Source organism: Haliotis rufescens, unplaced genomic scaffold (genome assembly GCF_023055435.1).
Source record: "Haliotis rufescens isolate VD_foot unplaced genomic scaffold, xgHalRufe1.0.p SCAF_141, whole genome shotgun sequence".
Taxonomy (NCBI): domain Eukaryota; kingdom Metazoa; phylum Mollusca; class Gastropoda; order Lepetellida; family Haliotidae; genus Haliotis; species Haliotis rufescens.
The window spans coordinates 228,726-247,089 of record NW_025963826.1 but is presented as its reverse complement, the minus strand read 5'-3'; the positions used below and the strand labels follow the sequence as shown (position 1 = coordinate 247,089).

General features: G+C 39.1%; 2 long non-coding RNA genes across 2 annotated transcripts; both read left to right on the top strand.

Annotated features, from left to right (window-relative positions):
• The first annotated feature begins 12,473 nt into the window (after positions 1 to 12,473).
• Positions 12,474 to 12,997, top strand: LOC125379625. Its single transcript, XR_007220961.1, has 3 exons — positions 12,474 to 12,502; positions 12,660 to 12,722; positions 12,969 to 12,997. It is a non-coding gene; the product is annotated as an uncharacterized LOC125379625 (long non-coding RNA).
• Positions 12,998 to 13,013: 16 nt separating this feature from the next.
• LOC125379624 lies at positions 13,014 to 13,426 on the top strand. Its single transcript, XR_007220960.1, has 3 exons — positions 13,014 to 13,043; positions 13,244 to 13,297; positions 13,411 to 13,426. It is a non-coding gene; the product is annotated as an uncharacterized LOC125379624 (long non-coding RNA).
• Positions 13,427 to 18,364: the final 4,938 nt, after the last annotated feature.

Genomic DNA, 18,364 nt, shown 5'->3' with positions numbered 1-18,364 from the left:
TAACGTTTTCCATTCAGTGCTGGTCCGGGGCTCCTTAAGTTCAAAACAAATCACACTTGGACAAAATTGTTTAGTAGCCAGTAAGATAGCTGGTGTTCTATTATATATGGTGTATATTTTATACGAAAATATTGTTTTACAATTATAACTGAACATTCTCGCTAACCCAGGCCATTTCTTAAACAAAGAGTATCCACTTGTACCGGCCGGCGATATTATTTGCCACGTTTTAAAACAAATAGAGCTTTCACATTTGTTTTTTCTATCAATTATTCGTCTCTTATTAAATGATAGGTAGATTCCGGCTCTAACACGGCTATCAATTGACTTTTACATGCTGTTTAACACTGTAATTGGATCATCCTACAAAAGATAAAAACAAATAGTGATAACATAATTACATCATCCTCTGCAACTGTGGACATAAGAAATAATGCTATTCACAAAGGGGCATATCCGCTTTTGTCTGGCACGTTTGCTGAACACTTCCCTTTCACCTGTTTAACACAAATCACATCAACACTTTCAGATATCATAAAAAATAAAGGAATGACACAACAAAATTTATCACCCAACTGTTTTCAACAGGATATATTCCTTTAATGAGATCAAGCTGTATGTCCTTTGATATATGGCTACAATGAAATAGCATCAGAATGCTTTGTAGCAATGCAACATCATCAGTTAACATGTTCGCGAAATAGATGAGCGTATCCTGCCCCAACGGCGTTACTGTCACAAACACATGCAAAGGCAAGTAAATTGTTCACCTTGAAAAAAACACGGATGCGTCAAGTTTGGAAATGTCCTCCACACGGCCACCATAAAACTTTCTGAAAGGCTTTGAATGTTGTAACCTTGATCAAAATCTTCTGAGCAAGAGTTGTATGAGGTTGTGTAATCTTGGAAGAACGAGCATGCTCGATTGCACCTAAGAAGTTGTGAAATGTAGGCACCAAGGGCTGGAACTGGAGGAATAATGCTCGGCACAAAGGGCAAGTTGACTATTGGAAAGTTGAAGTCATCCCATTGCCATGCGGGATTGTCTTGTCACCCTTGAATCTTTATGCACAGATCTGAATATGAAACAGATGAAACGGTCTCACTGGTCTCCGGCCCGTGAAGATACGGGGAAGAATAGATCTTCAGCAACCCATGCTTGCCGTAAATGGCGACTATGCTTGTCGTAAAAGGCGACTGACGGGATCGGATGGTCAGGCTCAGTGACTTGGTTGATGTATGTAATCGTATCCCAATTGCGTGGATCGATGCTCATGATGTCAATCACTGGATTGTCTGGTCCTGACTCGATCATTTACAGACCGCCGTCATATAGCTGGAATATTGCTGAGTGCGGCGTTAAACAAGAAACAAACAAACAAACAAAAGATTATGCGATGATGCCATGGAGCAAGTTAAAAAAGACAACTGTAATCTCAGGTTACTCATTTAGGAATATTACATGAAATATGACAGAAACAATTTACAAAATTATGTCTGAATACTTTCTACAAAATAGCTGTTAAAGTCACAGTAACTAATGGTGAACAAGTGACTTCTCTGAACCCACGCATCCATCACACAACCGCAGTGCCATGGGTATACCGGCAACCTGTAGACACATCAATCAGATTGCGGTGTGTGTGGATCCTGAAGATGTATCTCGCACACTCTTCTGACGAATTGTGAACTATTAGATTGCTCAGAGAAGGAGTGCTATATATACTGTAGGGCAATTTACAGACTGACTCTGTAAATGGAGCTGTCAATCTGTAGTGTTGGGAAATGCTTTATCGTATCGCGTGTCAGCAGTTATCAAGTAAATAGACAGAGTGCATCTGAAGGTTGGTTTGTTGTTTAAGGCGACTAACGGGATCGGGTGGTCAGGCTCGCTGACTTCGTTGATGCATGTCATCGATCCCAATTGGGTGGATCGATGCTCATGATATTAATCACTGGATTGTCTGGTCCAGACTCGATTATTTACAGACCGCCGTCATATAGCTGGAATATTGCTGAGTGCGACCTTAAACAACAAGCCAACCAACCAACAAATGTTTAGATTTTCAAGATGTTTCCCTCAGGCACAGCATGCCAAAAGGATAACATTTGCCATTGAAACCAAACAAACTTCTCTTCAAACTTTTGTTTTCATCGCCGTTTTTCATGAGGATTCAAAAGCCTTGTTTGATCGTATAACAGTTTGTGCTTTTGTTATTTATGTGCTCTATCTGATGGCAATGTGTTAAGTTTAAAGGCATTCCCGACAGCTATTCTCGAAAACGGCAACGGTAAAAAATGACCAGTACCATAATCGAATTTCAGTCGTTGCATCTTGGATTAAAAAAATGTTCGAACGAAATTGTCCCCGAGAAGCGCTGGATTCCGCTGAGGAATAATCAATGGAACATATGCATTCAACATTGGTCCTGCGAACATGTCCCTGGACACATCATATTGTACACGTGTCGTGGCCTTCTTTATAAAATCGATAACAACACACACGTTTGTCTAAGAAAGCAAGAAGTTAACAATTTTTGTGATAGTTATGTTGTTCCTTCTCAGTTGGTTATTTGTTACTGTAGGGGAAACCATATTGTACGCGTGCCGTGGCCTTCTTTATAAAATCGATAAATACACACACGTTTGTCTAAGAAAGCAAGAAGTTAACAATTTTTGTAATAGTTATGTTGTTCTTTCTCAGTAGGTTATTTGTAACTGTAGAGGAACATGAGATTGCTGCACTGAATTTAAGGATGGTCTGTTTGTACCATAGGGAAACACGACTGCTGGGACTGAAACACTTGTGCCGTTATTTTACCCAGTGTGCTCTTTTGTGTGTGTTTGTTGTATGTAGATCAATAAGCAAAATACACAGTTTCAACCCTACCATGAATTTACTGAATAATACTAACCATTAAATAGTTTCGAGGTGGACACGCATTTTCAGATAAGAATGTAAATACTCACATTTTGCATTCATTAAGCAAAGCATGTGAGCCTGAGAAATATGTTTGTGAATCAACTTTGACAGCTATGGACCAGTGTGTCAAGACAATCACATTACACCAGCAATTCTTATCGAAGCATGAATTCTTATGAAGTGGCCTGAATACATACACAATAAAGCAAATATTATGTCATTCGTTTTTTCCCCAGACATTGCTAACATCTGAAAACCTTCTGTATTTCAGTTCTCCGAACTGATGCTCTTTAAATATGAAGCGCCTGTCCAAACGTGGTTGAAACTAACATGGGAAACACTGAAGTAATTACACCGTGAAAAAGAGGTGAAAACATGGCTTTGACTGTCTGATAACATTCAATGGAAAACACCCACTTATTGACTAGACATTTGATGGAACCAAATTAGGAACCACGGTCTGTCAGTACAATGAAAGAGAGTGCTTTGCTTACAGTATTTATTGAGGAAATTGTGAAGAAGATGGCAGCTTTTTTTGTTCATTGAAATAGTTTGAGTGAAGTCTGGCCACACTTATTTGCATAAATAATATATTCACCAACTATGTCTCTCAGAAAGAGTGGCCAAGACGGAATAATGTTCGCTATGCTCACTAAGATTTCGGTCCAGGGCGAACGATAATATTTTTCTAAAATCCAAAGAAAGTGTGTGGGTTCGTTCTTGGCTTTCCCTATTGATTGAGGGAGTTAGTGAGTTGTGTTTAGGCTGATGATTTTGACAGTATTTCCAGTTATATCACGGCGTGTCAGTGTAATGTGGGAGAAAGTCCGTGGTAGCAGGTCCATTACGTTCATCACTTCGGTGAAATCCACGAGCACAGGTATGATGGGGTTCCATTTCGTGATAGTGTGATGGGCCATCACGAAGAATCTATAAATATTAACGTATCTTCATTGTAAAATTTTTGATGGTTGTATGACAGTGAACGAATCATGTCATAATCATCCTGTAAACTGTAATTAGTTTTGCAGGGATATACCAGTATATTTTTCACGCAATTCAACGTTTTGAAATTCATTTTTGTAAAAAGTCTGTCAAAGGATCATAGCATGCTGTTATAGAGCTTCATAGCATACTAGTATCTGGAAAAATAATTATATGTCCATGCCATCATGTTACGCAAACTTGTATGATATGTCAGTACCTCAGAAGCATCGATGTCAACAACGTGCCTGTCAAAATGATCTTGTTTATCTTTTTTAAGAGTTTTCCATTGACCGTAACCTTTGAAGAATTCATCGTTCCAAGTATACAGTAACGCAGATTAACCATCAGATGCAGATTAATCATACCTTCGTTCTTAAAAAACCCCCAGATCACCATCCATTGGCAGCTCGATATTTATACATATTTCTGTGAATTTGTGATTAGGGCTTAGCTACGTGTTTCGCTGACGCCCGCGATTTTAACTTTGTGACAGCTATCTTAGGTTGAAATAAAGTTACTGAATTTTGCTAAAGCTTAGCATTTTGCATTATTAAGTTTAGTTAACCAAATGAATTACGTACAGAGGAACCCAGAATCGTGTTTGATGATATGTCAAGACGTGTATTAAAGCTGCTGTTAATTCTGACATCAGGATCTTCCCTGATGTATTCATGCGCGTCATTTACCATGATTATTTATGAACATGTTTTTCATACATATGACATCCAGTGCTACTGTCAAAGCATATCAGTGGCCAGTTCGTGTTATTAAACGTATTTTGTATCAGATAAATGCCAATTGCCTCCTGACATTCGTAATTTTCCCCTTTGAATTGTCCATCGTAATTCCCAGTCAATGTTGCTTGTTGTTATTACGTCCTCTTGGCAGGCAGCACGGACGTAGCTTCGACATATCAGGACGTAATTGTTTATCTTGTGATATTGGAAGGCAATCAATGAATCAATTAGACGTAATTAATTGATTGGAATAAAAAAACTCATTTTTATACCAAATTACCTCCAAAGATGGTTCGCCTTCCTCTTTATTTCAGTGATTTTACGTTGTGAAAGAAGATGCCTAAAAGGAATAAGGAACGTAAAGGGAGGTAATTTCTCGTTCTTTGATTGGTCAAAAACTGACATGTGACCATTTACTCACACCTATATACGATAAGATCCATACTGGGTCATTCTGACTTTGGCAGTCTACAGGTCAGTTTCAATCCAAAGGCAGATAATGCAGCACAAAAGTTCCACTTGCATATTCCCTACGTATTCTTTCTATAAATAGACTGCATTTTTGACACGCAGTTGGGAGACGAAGACATGCATCAACCAAGTCAGCGAACCTGACCACCCGATCCCTTCAGTCGCCTCTTACGAGAAGCATAGTAGTCGCCTTTCACGGCAAGCATGGGTTGCTGAAGAACGGTTCTACCCCGGATCTTCACAGGTCTAAACAATGATAATCAACCTGGTATTTACGTGATCTCTTTTTTCGTTCCATCAGGGTATAATCCAAATTGAGGAATTATGTTTTGTTAAGTTGTCATGGTCATGTAGGTCATGTAGGCTTATTACTTGTGTCTTCAATCTCGATCTTCCTGGTACTCTCTTACGGATGACATCCCGTTTATCAATCCTTCTCTGGATAATATTCTAAACATCTCTTCACGCAAGTATACAAACCGTATTTGCTAAGAATAGTCAATGCCTACAGCTCTTAGTCTGCCGTGACTGATTATATGGCCACATTAATCAAACTGTTTCACAAATGCTGGTCAGAAAATGTGATCACTCTGTGAAGTGTAAGCCTTGTCTTGGCAGAGTGATGTTCTCACGCCACATCATCACAGTAAGATGTACGAGAAGCTTATCTGCTGAGAAGAAACACACCCACATAAAGAAAGGAACACGTGTGACTTACACACCATACTATTTTCCACGGACATCGGACAGTAAGCTCCGGCTAAACCATGATCCATTGGCATTAACCTGGTTTCCTGAAATATTTTGCCTTCAGCACAAACAGATTACATGAATTGTGCACATTGTAGGCGCCGAACATATTTTTTATGTGATTTGTTTAACGTCGCACTCAGCAATATTCTATCTTTCTTACAGTAGCCGGAACAATATTCCTCAAGAGAATCCTCAATTATGCCTGTCTCATAACTGTAAGAGCTGAGATAGAGCAATAGTGATCGGAAAATTACTGACAAAAACTTTTAAATGATATACTTCAGTGTGAAAGACTGAGTTTTCTGAAGTAGAAAAAAGTTATCGCAGTGAAAATAACACTATTTATTTAATTGCAGTGGACAAAACACTGGATATCTCATTATAGTGAACATAATATTTTGACGGAGCTATTGTCATATCTTAACAATTGTACGAGGGCTGGCTGAAAAGTTCTAAGCCTATGTGGGATATCTCAATCGGATTGAAACAAAGTTTTCCCACCAACAAGTACAATCATTTAATGAATCATAGACATAAGAACTGCAACTGTAGTGTTATTATTGTCTTTGTACCAGACCATCTTGTGAACCTACCCATTGAATCACCAGAAATGGACAAAACTGGCTATAAGGCAGTCATCAAGTACCTGCAACTGAAAAGGCTAACTCCAACACAGATACATGCTGACATGGTCTCCGCTTTAGGGAATGATGCCTCTTCCTTTTCCACTGTAAAGAAGTGGGCTGCGGAATTCAAGCGTGGCAGAGAGAGCCTTGACGATGACCCGCGTCCAGGAAGGCCTTCAACAGCAACCATTCCGGAAAACATTACCCGGGTGCATGACATGGTGATGGCTGATCAATGATTGACCACTCGATATATTGCCAGTGTTGTGGGCATCTCTCATGAGAGGGTGGAGCACATTATCACCAACGAGTTGGGAATGCCAAACGTTTCTGGCATTCCCAACTCGTTGGTAAAAATGTGCTCAACCCTTTACGTTTCTGGACCCGTGAAGAGTCCAGGGTAGAATAGGTCTTCAGCAATCCATGCTTGCCGTAAAAGGTGACTATGCTTGTCGTAAAAGGCGACTACCGGGATCGGGTGGTGAGGCTCGCTGACCTCGTTGATGCATGTCATCCATCCAAATTGCGTGGATCGATGCTCATGATGTCAATCACTGGGTTGTATGGTACAGACTCGATTACTTACAGACCGCCGTCATATAGCTGGAATATTGCGGAGTGTGGCGTTAACCAACCAACAAACAAACATAATATGACGTGAAACAAGAGATAAAGGAATATTTTCATGTAACCCCGACCAACATGATTCACTTTCACATCTATCCATAAAAGGATAGGTTTACATGACGTATCGTACAGGGACAATCTGATCACAGACCCGAATAAGAAACGCATTCTTTATATTGCTGTACAGAGCCCGCCGCTGGTATCATTGATCTAATCGTCTCATCACAACAATGTACGGGATAAAGATCTAGTGCATGTAATTCGCCAACGTGGCAGTGAGAAAGATACGATTCTTTCCGGCTAATTGGACGCATTGGGACAATTACATTTTTCTCAATAGAATTGTAGGCTTGTATATACTTATATACATTAGTCAGATACAGGGATACTTGCCGTAAAAGGCGACTATGCTTGTCATTTGTTTGTCTGTTTGTTTGTTGTTTAACGCCGCACTCAGCAATATTCCAGCTATATGACGGCGGTCTGTAAATAATCGAGTCTGGACTACACAATCAAGTGATTACTATCATGAGCATCGATCCATGGTTCTATGGGACTTGAACATTTTATGACCGCTATGTTTATTTAGTAGGATATCTCCCACAAAACATCCCGACCAGCCCGCCCAAATCCCAAAGCGGTGTTTACCTTTCACAGTTTGAGTTAGTTGGTTGGTTGGTTGGTTTGTTGTTTAACGCCGCACTCAGCAATATTCCAGCTATATGACGGCGGTCTGTAAATAATCGAGTCTGGACCAGACAATCCAGTGATTGATATCATGAGCATCAATCCACGCATTTTGGATGGATGACATGCATCAACCAAGTCAGCGAGCCTGACCACCCGATCCCGTTAGTCGCCTTTTACGGCAAGCATAGTCGCCTTCTACGGCAAGCGTGGGTTGCTGAAGACCTATTCTACCCCGGAATCCTCACGGGTCTGTGCTTGTCGTAAAAGGCTCGTCGTAAAGGGCGACCAACGGGATCGAGTTCTTTCCCATCGAACGATTGCTTCTAGAGAGATATGCCAATCGCTACTGGAAGAAAAGGTATTCGGCATGCAAATTGTGAAAACATGAACGACAAACTGACCAGTTAATATCTATTTCTATGCCATGTACGCCAGCACTGATTGCGTGTCTGTGGATGTGGAAAAATACTCAGGTACGGATATTTTATGATACTTCAAACAATTCACTCTCATTGCCTTGGGCAAATCTGATCCAAGTTGTCATAAAATCTGTTACTTCATCATTTATTTCACAGACTTGAACAAAGTAATCCACATTCCTCCATGAAATTATATTTCCCTGTGACACTTGTACCTGCTGCTAACAGTTATCACGACGTATTTCTACTGCTATTGCTACTACTCTGTCTCTACTACGTCATCACTGTTACCACTACGTATTTCTACTGATATTGCTACTACACTGTCTCTACTACGTCATCACTGTTACCACTACGTATTTCTACTGCTATTGCTACTACACTGTCTCTACTACGTCTTCACTGTTACCACTACGTATTTCTACTGCTATTGCTACTACACTGTCTCTACTACGTCTTCACTGTTACTACTACGTATTTCTACTGCTATTGCTACTACACTGTCTCTACTACGTCTTCACTGTTACCACTACGTATTTCTACTGCTATTGCTACTACACTGCGTCTACTACGTCTTCACTGTTACTACTACGTATTTCTACTGCTATTGCTACTACACTGTCTCTACTACGTCTTCACTGTTACCACTACGTATTTCTACTGCTATTGCTACTAAACCACGTCTACTACGTCTTCACTGTTACCACTACGTATTTCTACTGCTATTGCTACTAAACCACTTCTACTACGTCATCACTGTTACCACTACGTATTTCTACTGCTATTGCTACTTCTCTACGTCTACTACGTCTTCACTGTTACCACTACGTATTTCTATTGCTATTGCTACTACACTGCGTCTACTACGTCATCATTGTTACCACTACGTATTTCTACTGCTATTGCTACTACACTGCGTCTACTACGTCACCACTGTTACCACTACGTATTTCTACTGCTATTACTACTACATTACGTCTACTACGTCTTCACTGTTACCACTACGTATTTCTACTGCTATTGCTACTACACTGCGTCTACTACGTCATCATTGTTACCACTACGTATTTCTACTGCTATTGCTACTACACTGCGTCTACTACGTCATCATTGTTACCACTACGTATTTCTACTGCTATTGCTACTACTCTACGTCTACTACGTCTTCACTGTTACCACTACGTATTTCTACTGCTATTGCTACTACATTACGTCTACTACGTCATCACAGTTACCACAACGTATTTCTACTGCTATTGCTACTACACTACGTCTACTACGTCATCACTGTTACCACAACGTATTTCTACTGCTATTGCTACTACTCTACGTCTACTACGTCATCACTGTTACCACTACGTATTTCTACTGCTATTGCTACTACACTACGTCTACTACGTCATCACTGTTACCACAACGTATTTCTACTGCTATTGCTACTACTCTACGTCTACTACGTCATCACTGTGACCACTACGTATTTCTATACTGCTATTGGTACTACACTACGTCTACTACGGCATCACTGTTATCACTACGTATTTCTACTGCTATTGCTACTACGCTGCGTCTACTACGTCATCATTGTTACCACTATGTATTTCTACTGCTATTGCTACTACATTACGTCTACTACGTCTTCACTGTTACCACTACGTATTTCTACTGCTATTACTACTACACTACGTCTACTACGTCATCACTGTTACCACTACGTATTTCTACTGCTATTGCTACTACACTACGCCTACTACGTCATCACTGTTACCACTACGTATTTCTACTGCTATTGCTACTACATTACGTCTACTACGTCATCACTGTTACCACTACGTATTTCTACTGCTATTGCTACTAAACCACGTCTACTACGTCATCACTGTTACCACTACGTATTTCTACTGCTATTCCTACTACACTATGTCTACTACGTCTTCACTGTTATCACTACGTAGTCCTACTGCATGTGCACATGCATGAATTGTTTTAGACCTATTCATAAGTTTCATAAAATTGGTATCATATGCTGTATATATGCTTATAACGAACTGCGGTTATAACGGAACTAAAATTAGTAGTCCCTTTGAGTTCGTTATAACTGTAGTTTACTGTATATTGTTTTTGCGTATGTTTTATGTATGGATGCATCTTGATTGAATCGCATGACAAACACAATTGTTACAGAAATAATAAATATTCTGGTTTTCCATTGCTAAACGCACGGGAAATGTAGTACGTGAATCAAATACCAGTAACATCTAATTATAAAACGCAAAAAAACCTTGGTCATTCTTAAAACAGGGACAGCTGACCAAAATAATTTTAAAGTTGGTTTGTCTGTTTGTTGTTTTAGCTCGCGCTGAACAATATTCTCTTATATGACGGCGGTCTGTAAATAATCGAGTCTAGACGAGACAATCCAATGATTGATATCATGAGCATCGAGCTACGCAATTAGGTACAATGACATGCATCAACCAAGTCAGCGAGCCTGAAAACCCGATCCCGTTAATCTCCTCTTTACGACAAGAAAGGGTTTCCGAAGACATATTCTATTCTTCACCGGATCTTCACTTCTTTTTTTAATTTTAAAAGGCCATGTTCTGCTATATTATTGTGTAGAAGCAGAACGCGATAGCAACGTAAAAACGCCTGCTTGAGAAATATTTACTTATTTTCAAGGCCAATTAAACTCTGAATGAACTTTACAGCATGGTGCTAATTGGATATACCACCTGTTGACACGTACGTTGATGGGACACAATCAACACCCAACTGTTGGCGTTTGATTGAGGGAGGGTTTGGTTGGTTGGTTTGTTGTTTAACGCCGCACTCAGCAATATTCCAGCTATATGACGGCGGCCTGAAAATTATCGAGTCTGGACAAGACAGTCCAGTGATATCATGAGCATCGATCCACGCAATTGGGATCGATGACATGAATCAACCAAGTCAGGGAGCCTGACCACCCGATCCCGTTTGTCGCCTCTTACCACAAGCATAAGTTGCTATTGACCTATTCTACCCCGTATCGTCACGGTAATGATTTTACAAGGCATTGTCCTACAATTTTAAGGTATATAAGCAAAACGCGATAGCAATGCAAAAACGCCTGCTTTAGAAATATTTACTCATTTTCAATGGTCAAGGTCAAATAAACTCAAATAAACTCTGTATGAACTCTTCACAGCATGGTGCTTGCTGAATATACCACCTGTTAACACCCACGTTCTTAGGATAAAATCAATACCCAAACCGCGTTAGCTACTTTTGGCGTTTGATCGCCAAAGGAAGGTGATGCCAAAAGCGACCATGGTCGTCAGTATGTGTAAAGAAGTTTTAACTTGCCATTTGTTACACTTTTTGTGTTGCAAACATTCACGATTTTTACCTCCTACGAAAAGCATAGTCGCCTTTTACGGCAAGAATAGTTTGCTGAAGACCTATTCTACCCCGGATGCAGGTACCAGGTGTCCCCGCGGTCCCTAGTATTTTAGCGAAACATTTGTTGCTGGACCCGTGAAGATCCGGGGAGGAACAGGTCTTCACCAACCCATGCTTGCCGTAAAAGGCGAATATGCCTGTCGTAAAAGGCGACTAACGCGATCGGGCGGTCAGGCTCGCTGGGTTAGTTGATGCATGTGATCGTATCCCAACTGCGTAGCTCGGTGCTCATGATGTCAATCACTAGATTGTCTGGTTCAGACTCGATTATTTACAGACCGCCGTAATATAGCTGAGTGCGGCGTTGAACAACAGACATGGGATTGAAGATTCCGGGGTAGAATAGGTCTTCAGCAACCCATGCTTGCCGTAAAAGGTGATTATGCTTGTCGTAAAAAGGCGACTAACGGGATCGGGTGGTCAGGCTCGCTGACTTGGTTGATTCATGTCATCGATCTCACATACGTGGATCGATGCTCATGATATTATTCACTTGGTTGTCTGGTCCAGGCTCGATTATTTACAGACCGCCGTCATATATAGCTGGAATATGGTTGAGTGCTGCGTAAAACAACAAACCAACCAACAGACAAAATGTTTCAATATGTACCTGATAAAGTAATGGTTTGAAACATAATGAGTTCATGTAACAACAGACATAATTCATGAAAAACTAACTGTGTATTACACATTTTAAAATAAACTATCATTATAGTAAGTAATATAGTCACCCATTCCTTCTTTAAATAGATTCTACAACTGATTCCAACCTGTGCTATTGGGAGGGGGGGGGGGGGGGGATCTCAGGAGGCATGGAAACACCTGGTAATGATGACACTTCCTTCTTGGGATTCATGTACATGTGTATTAAAGTCAATAACGTATGTAACTTAATGAAGCTTTATGGGTATTTGATGGTATATTTATGAAACATTGACAGTATTTGTTATGATAAATGAAAAATATGTTTTATTAATTTAAGTGTTCAGCATGATTCCTTCAGTAGCTGATGAAGCTGAAGAAGCTACACAGGCATTAATGTTTGGTAAATACTACTTCAAACTCATTTATTTCTTTGTTTTGAAGATGTAAATAAACTAAATATTGCCATATTCAAAAACTAATACCTCTTGCATATTGGCAAATTCCCCTTACATATTAAATGTATCATAAATGAACAAATGTATACAAAAGAAATATATGAGATTTCTCGATGCACTGAATGGTCAGGCACAATTAACCAATATCTTCAATACAACTATTTAGTGCACTCACAACTTATATATTTCAGATTCTCCACAGGAGGTGTTTTACACTCCATTGACAGCTACAAGCACAGGAGAAAATGATTGTGTAACTATCACAGGTATGAAATAATTTTTAATAATAAAGATAATCAAATGTTATAATTTACATTGACATGGTGAATAAATTCATACACTTGGTGCTATTTTATTCTAAAAATCCAAGTGTATGCTGAAAATACATGTGAACAAACTGAATACCGGTACCCCATGTGAGATGTTAGCAGTTACAATTATCTTAAAAATATTATATACATTTAAGAAAAGAACCAAGCCAGTCTGGAGGATATAATGATGACTCCTGCTATCAGAACCAGTATGTATTAAACATTATGCAACTTTATTCAATAGTAAATTTGTATTAACATTAAAAAATCAAGTCACTATATCATGAATTCTAGTTAATAACAATACAAATTTGTTTTCAAGGAAAACCTAAAGGGAGGCCTCTGATCAAGAAAACATCTAATGAAGGTATGGCATTTATTTGTTCATAATGTAGTGGTTTCAGTATTACATATAATGATCATAAATGTTTAATAAAATAATATTAAGGAACATCCTAATATCATTGATATAACCCAAAATTGTCTAAATATTTTCAGAAGACATTCTGGGAGAGATTAAGTCCTTACAAGCCCAGGAGGAGAGAAAGATGTCACTCCTTGAGGAAATTCTGTCTGTGCAGCGGGACATCCGTGACATCCAAAGACAGAGCCTGGACCTGGAAAGAGAAAAATTTGAATATAAAAAAATCATTTGGAAACTCATTGTCTCCCATAATCAAATTTGATTAAAGGCAGTAAACTCATGTTACTGTTTACTTGTGATCACAAAGATGTTTAGTTGTTTGTGTTATTATTTGGATATAGCATATGTACAAAAAACAATACATTTTCATAAACTCCAAAAAACAATTATATGCAATATTCACAAGTGTGGCCATAAAGTGGTGCTGGATTTTGAAAAAGTGCTACCTTACAACTTTTAGTGTGGGATTATTGACATTATGTGGCCTCTTAGTAAAAGTATCACAATTGGATATGTATGCTACGTCATTTAAAACCTAGTGTTGATAAGTTTTCCCCTGACTCTACATCCATCCAAGTTGTGGTTATCAGCAGGACTGCTGTCCACCTCTGGTCCAGGAGTCTCACAAAGAACATCAGGCTCAGGCAACTTCAGTAATATTGCCAAATTATGAAGTTGAAAGCAGGCAGTACTAATTTTGATGCTCTTCTGTGGGCTGAATAACAGGCATCCTGTTGATTTGTGTAGACACCTAAGCAGATGTAACATACTTATATAGTTGAGTTTACAAATATAGTGATGAATATATCATGATATAACATTTATACTAAGTTTTCCTGTAATAATTAGATCCACATCAAGTGCTTTTATGAGTTATCATTGTGTAATATTTATACATCATTTCATATATAATTATAGTTTAGCAAGTAATACTTATCATCAGGTAAAACGCATATTTTATATTACCTGTTAGTATAAATGTTTTATCATGATAAACACATGCCAACAGCACAGGTATTTTGAAATCAGAATGACATACAATCAGCAATACACATGCTCATTAGTCCAGTTACTTCAGCAAAACCTTGAATTAAAACATAAAGCTTCCATGAATTATTTATTTGTTGAGTTGCCCTCTCAACTGAGTTCCTTGTTCCAATATGACAGCGGTTGTATTTCTCCTCTTTTTCATTTGCAGGGTTGTTGACAGGTGTCAGGAGGTAGGGTCTACAGGCATACCTAATGTAGAATGTTTCGATAAATTTAATGTTCCCGATATATATTTATGTATACATTAAAAGACAAACATGACATAAATAACTTGGACATACATGTACCTACCCTGAATCACCAAGAAGCCAGATGTCATATTTCCCTTCCTCCAGATGCCTTTTCAAATTGCAGTTGTTGAAAACATGTGAATCATGGGTTGATCCTGGCCATTGGACAATAATGTTTGTGAATCTGCAAAAATAAATAAATTACATACATAAATAACTAAATCCACAAGTCCACATTCGTTAAGAAAATCATATTTAAATAAGCCGAATAATTATGAAACATTTGGACATAAATAAGCCTACATGAGCTATTGACAAATCAATTATGACACAATGACGTTTATTATCTGAAATTATTACCCATGTGGTGAAGATACAGGTGGTAAGATACTAAATTCGTACGTCACACGTGTGTCGTACAAGGTTGACCTTGTTTTATTCGTTTTGATTGGATAACCGTGAGCTCTGTCACACCGGGACTACTTTTTTCATTCATAAAAATCGCGAGACGTCATTCCTTTCGCAACCACAAGGTAGAACTGAAGAAATTAATGAGACCGAGAGATATTCACAAACACTTTATTAAACCAAACAAAATAGTTACAGGCATCAAATTCAGTTTGCATTCTATATAAGTTATGCATACAGCTTCTACAAACATTATATAATCGAGCGATATCCATTTACAATGTACGACTACCGATCAATAGAGCGAGGGCCCCCATGAGCGTGACGCACCCGACCACTTTTGCAACTTTCAATTTGATTTAAGGTAAAGGGATAAGCGTTGTGAAATGAAGTATGTTTAAACTATCTGGACAGATATTTAGCCTTACTTGGGATGATCTGGTTTTGCCATCAGTGTCCCCTTCGAAGCGTATTTTGTGGCGCTGTTTCGGGAGATGTTGTTCATGAATGAACGTACACGACTGCACTGCCATATCACCAAAAGTGAACAGTTCTGATAAAAATCATTCGAAAGCTCCGTGGAAGTGTGCCTGACTTCTGATTTTGTGGCCCCAAACATCCAAAATGTGAACAATAACATTCCCTATCTCTAGCGTAAAACGCTGAGTAGGCCTAGATCACGGTTGTCTTTTCTTATTCCGGTGGTGACCTTGCCCTTCGATCGTTCGAAGCTGTCACTGACATGCAAGCAGACTTGAGTTTGTTGATTTTCACGTCTTCAGTATAGGGTGGTACAGTTAACATGAATGTCTTTGGCGAACACTCTGATTTCCCTCTTCCAATATGGTACGATGATATAAATTCTGCTGATAGATCAAGGAAACCGAACTATATTGATTGCACAGACGGGACACCGGCAGTGCGAGTGACCGACTGTTAGTCCAAAGCGCGGCGCTAATGTGACTTTTCAAATTTTCATAAAGGTGTCCTTCGTACTAACAACATGGCGCTTGAATTTAGGCCGTGGGCTAGGTATGACCCACGAGCACCCCCCCCCCCCCCACCCCCCCCCCCCCCCCCCCACACACACACATCCAAACCCCACTAAAAAATTGTAAAGCCAATAAACATACTAAACGGATCATCCCAAGAAAAAAGTTGGGACGAACTTGTTGTTACAGCCTTTCAAAGTATGGTACCTTATATCGCGTTTTCGCCCGGTTTTGCCGTATATCACTTAGGGGTATGATTACGTTTTGGGTAGTCATCTCACTAGTGACCCACTGATCTTCAAGTGTGATATACCACTGGAATCCATATATAAATACCTCTCTAATGAGGTATCAATAATTGGTATTGAGTGAATATGGACCAACCCATGGCAAATCAAACGTCATATATCCCGACAAAACTATTTTTTTCTCGCAGAAACCTTTAATCCGGTATATGTTCTAGGTACGTGTGCCTGATTCCACTATAATCTTCAAACACGTGTTCCAGTACATCTCTTGAAGTACTTACTTAACATGTGATGTTACCAGGTGAAAATCTTTTGCCCAATTTGAAACAAATTTACTCGGATACCTAATATTGCATTCTCGGCCTAGCTATATCGGAACAACGCTTGGATGTATGCTCAGGATTTGGCTTGTCATCTTGTGTGTTATTCACCGACCTTGATGTGTTATATGCCATAGGACACCATATATAAACACCATAATTTGATGTGGGCTGATTATTGATCTACTTTTGGACAATCATATAGAATACTTCTTGACAACTCTGATATCACTCACTTTTGTATGCATATAAGAGGTTCACAGTATAATGCTCGAGTCGATTTCAGAACTTTGAATGAAATGGACCTATGTGTAACATATTCAAGATGGCAACCATAAAGCTGTGCAAAAAAAAAAGATCATAATGTAAATGTTATTTATTTCAGCAAATATACAAATCAATTTCTGGACGCAGGCTTGATATTTTGACAAATTTTGCCATTTCAAGTTGAGTTTCAGATGTTTTAGTACAGTTACTAGTTAATGTGAATTTGCAGGGGGCACCACCGAAGGTAAAAGACGAATTCACTTACTAACATTTAATTCATACATCACTTAGCTACCTAAGTTTCCAATTTACAGAAAATGTCCAAATGCGAATCGTCCAAATCGTATATGAATGGCTTGAAATGAACAGGGACCATGCATTCACAGAAATAAATTATATTCCAATTACATACTTAAGATTCTCTTACAGAATACCCAAGTTAATATATATGGAAATGTCCCACCTTGTAACAATGTCATCACCATGATTATGTGTCTTTTGAGGTTGAACTGTTGTGACTGAGACCAACATCTTATACAACCGGGAACAACTCGAAGACAGCTTTAACATCTCAACCAAATCGGAAACGTATCCCCAGTGATCCAGAGCCAGTGTGCATCATACATGTACCTGGCTTGAAGTATGGCCCACTACAACGTCTGAGCAAAGCCAAAGATCCTGATGAGAAGATGGAAAAGCTGAAGGAGTGATCAAGCATAGAAGGATGGCAGAACCTCCAGAAACGCCAAATCAAATGGAAGTGTCATGTACAAGCCTGCCGGCAGTTCTGGAAGAAACCCATGGCTATCACAGAGAATATTGTCAGCGTTTTACAGTGAACCTTGACAGTTTGTAACAACCTGAAATTGAATCTTAGGAACTAGCTTGCCGCCCAATTCGGCGTCCATCCTATGAGCCCATCATCTTCCAACCTGACTGCATCTTTTGTACTTCGTATTCATGAAAGAAATTCAAGTCAAAAGGAAGCTGGACAACAGAAGGGCTCTCAAACTTCAGTCGGGGTGGATGGCAGCATGTCATTGAAGTAGCTCAACGTCAAAACGATGAGCCTCTCCTGCTGCGGATCAGAGGGAAGGATCTATTTACCTGTGAAGCAAAATATCACAAGTCGTGCCGAACTGGTTACATACAGATTCCTGAGAAATTTGGGCATATATCAATATTCATGCGCAACCAGATTTTGCAACCGGTTTCAGTTTGGTCGGTCAACGAACGAAAGTTGTTATGTATTTACACTTAAATATATATTTAATGTGGGTAATAAATAAAATACCACATGCATTCTCGTTAGATACCATTTTTACGAAACTCGTGAA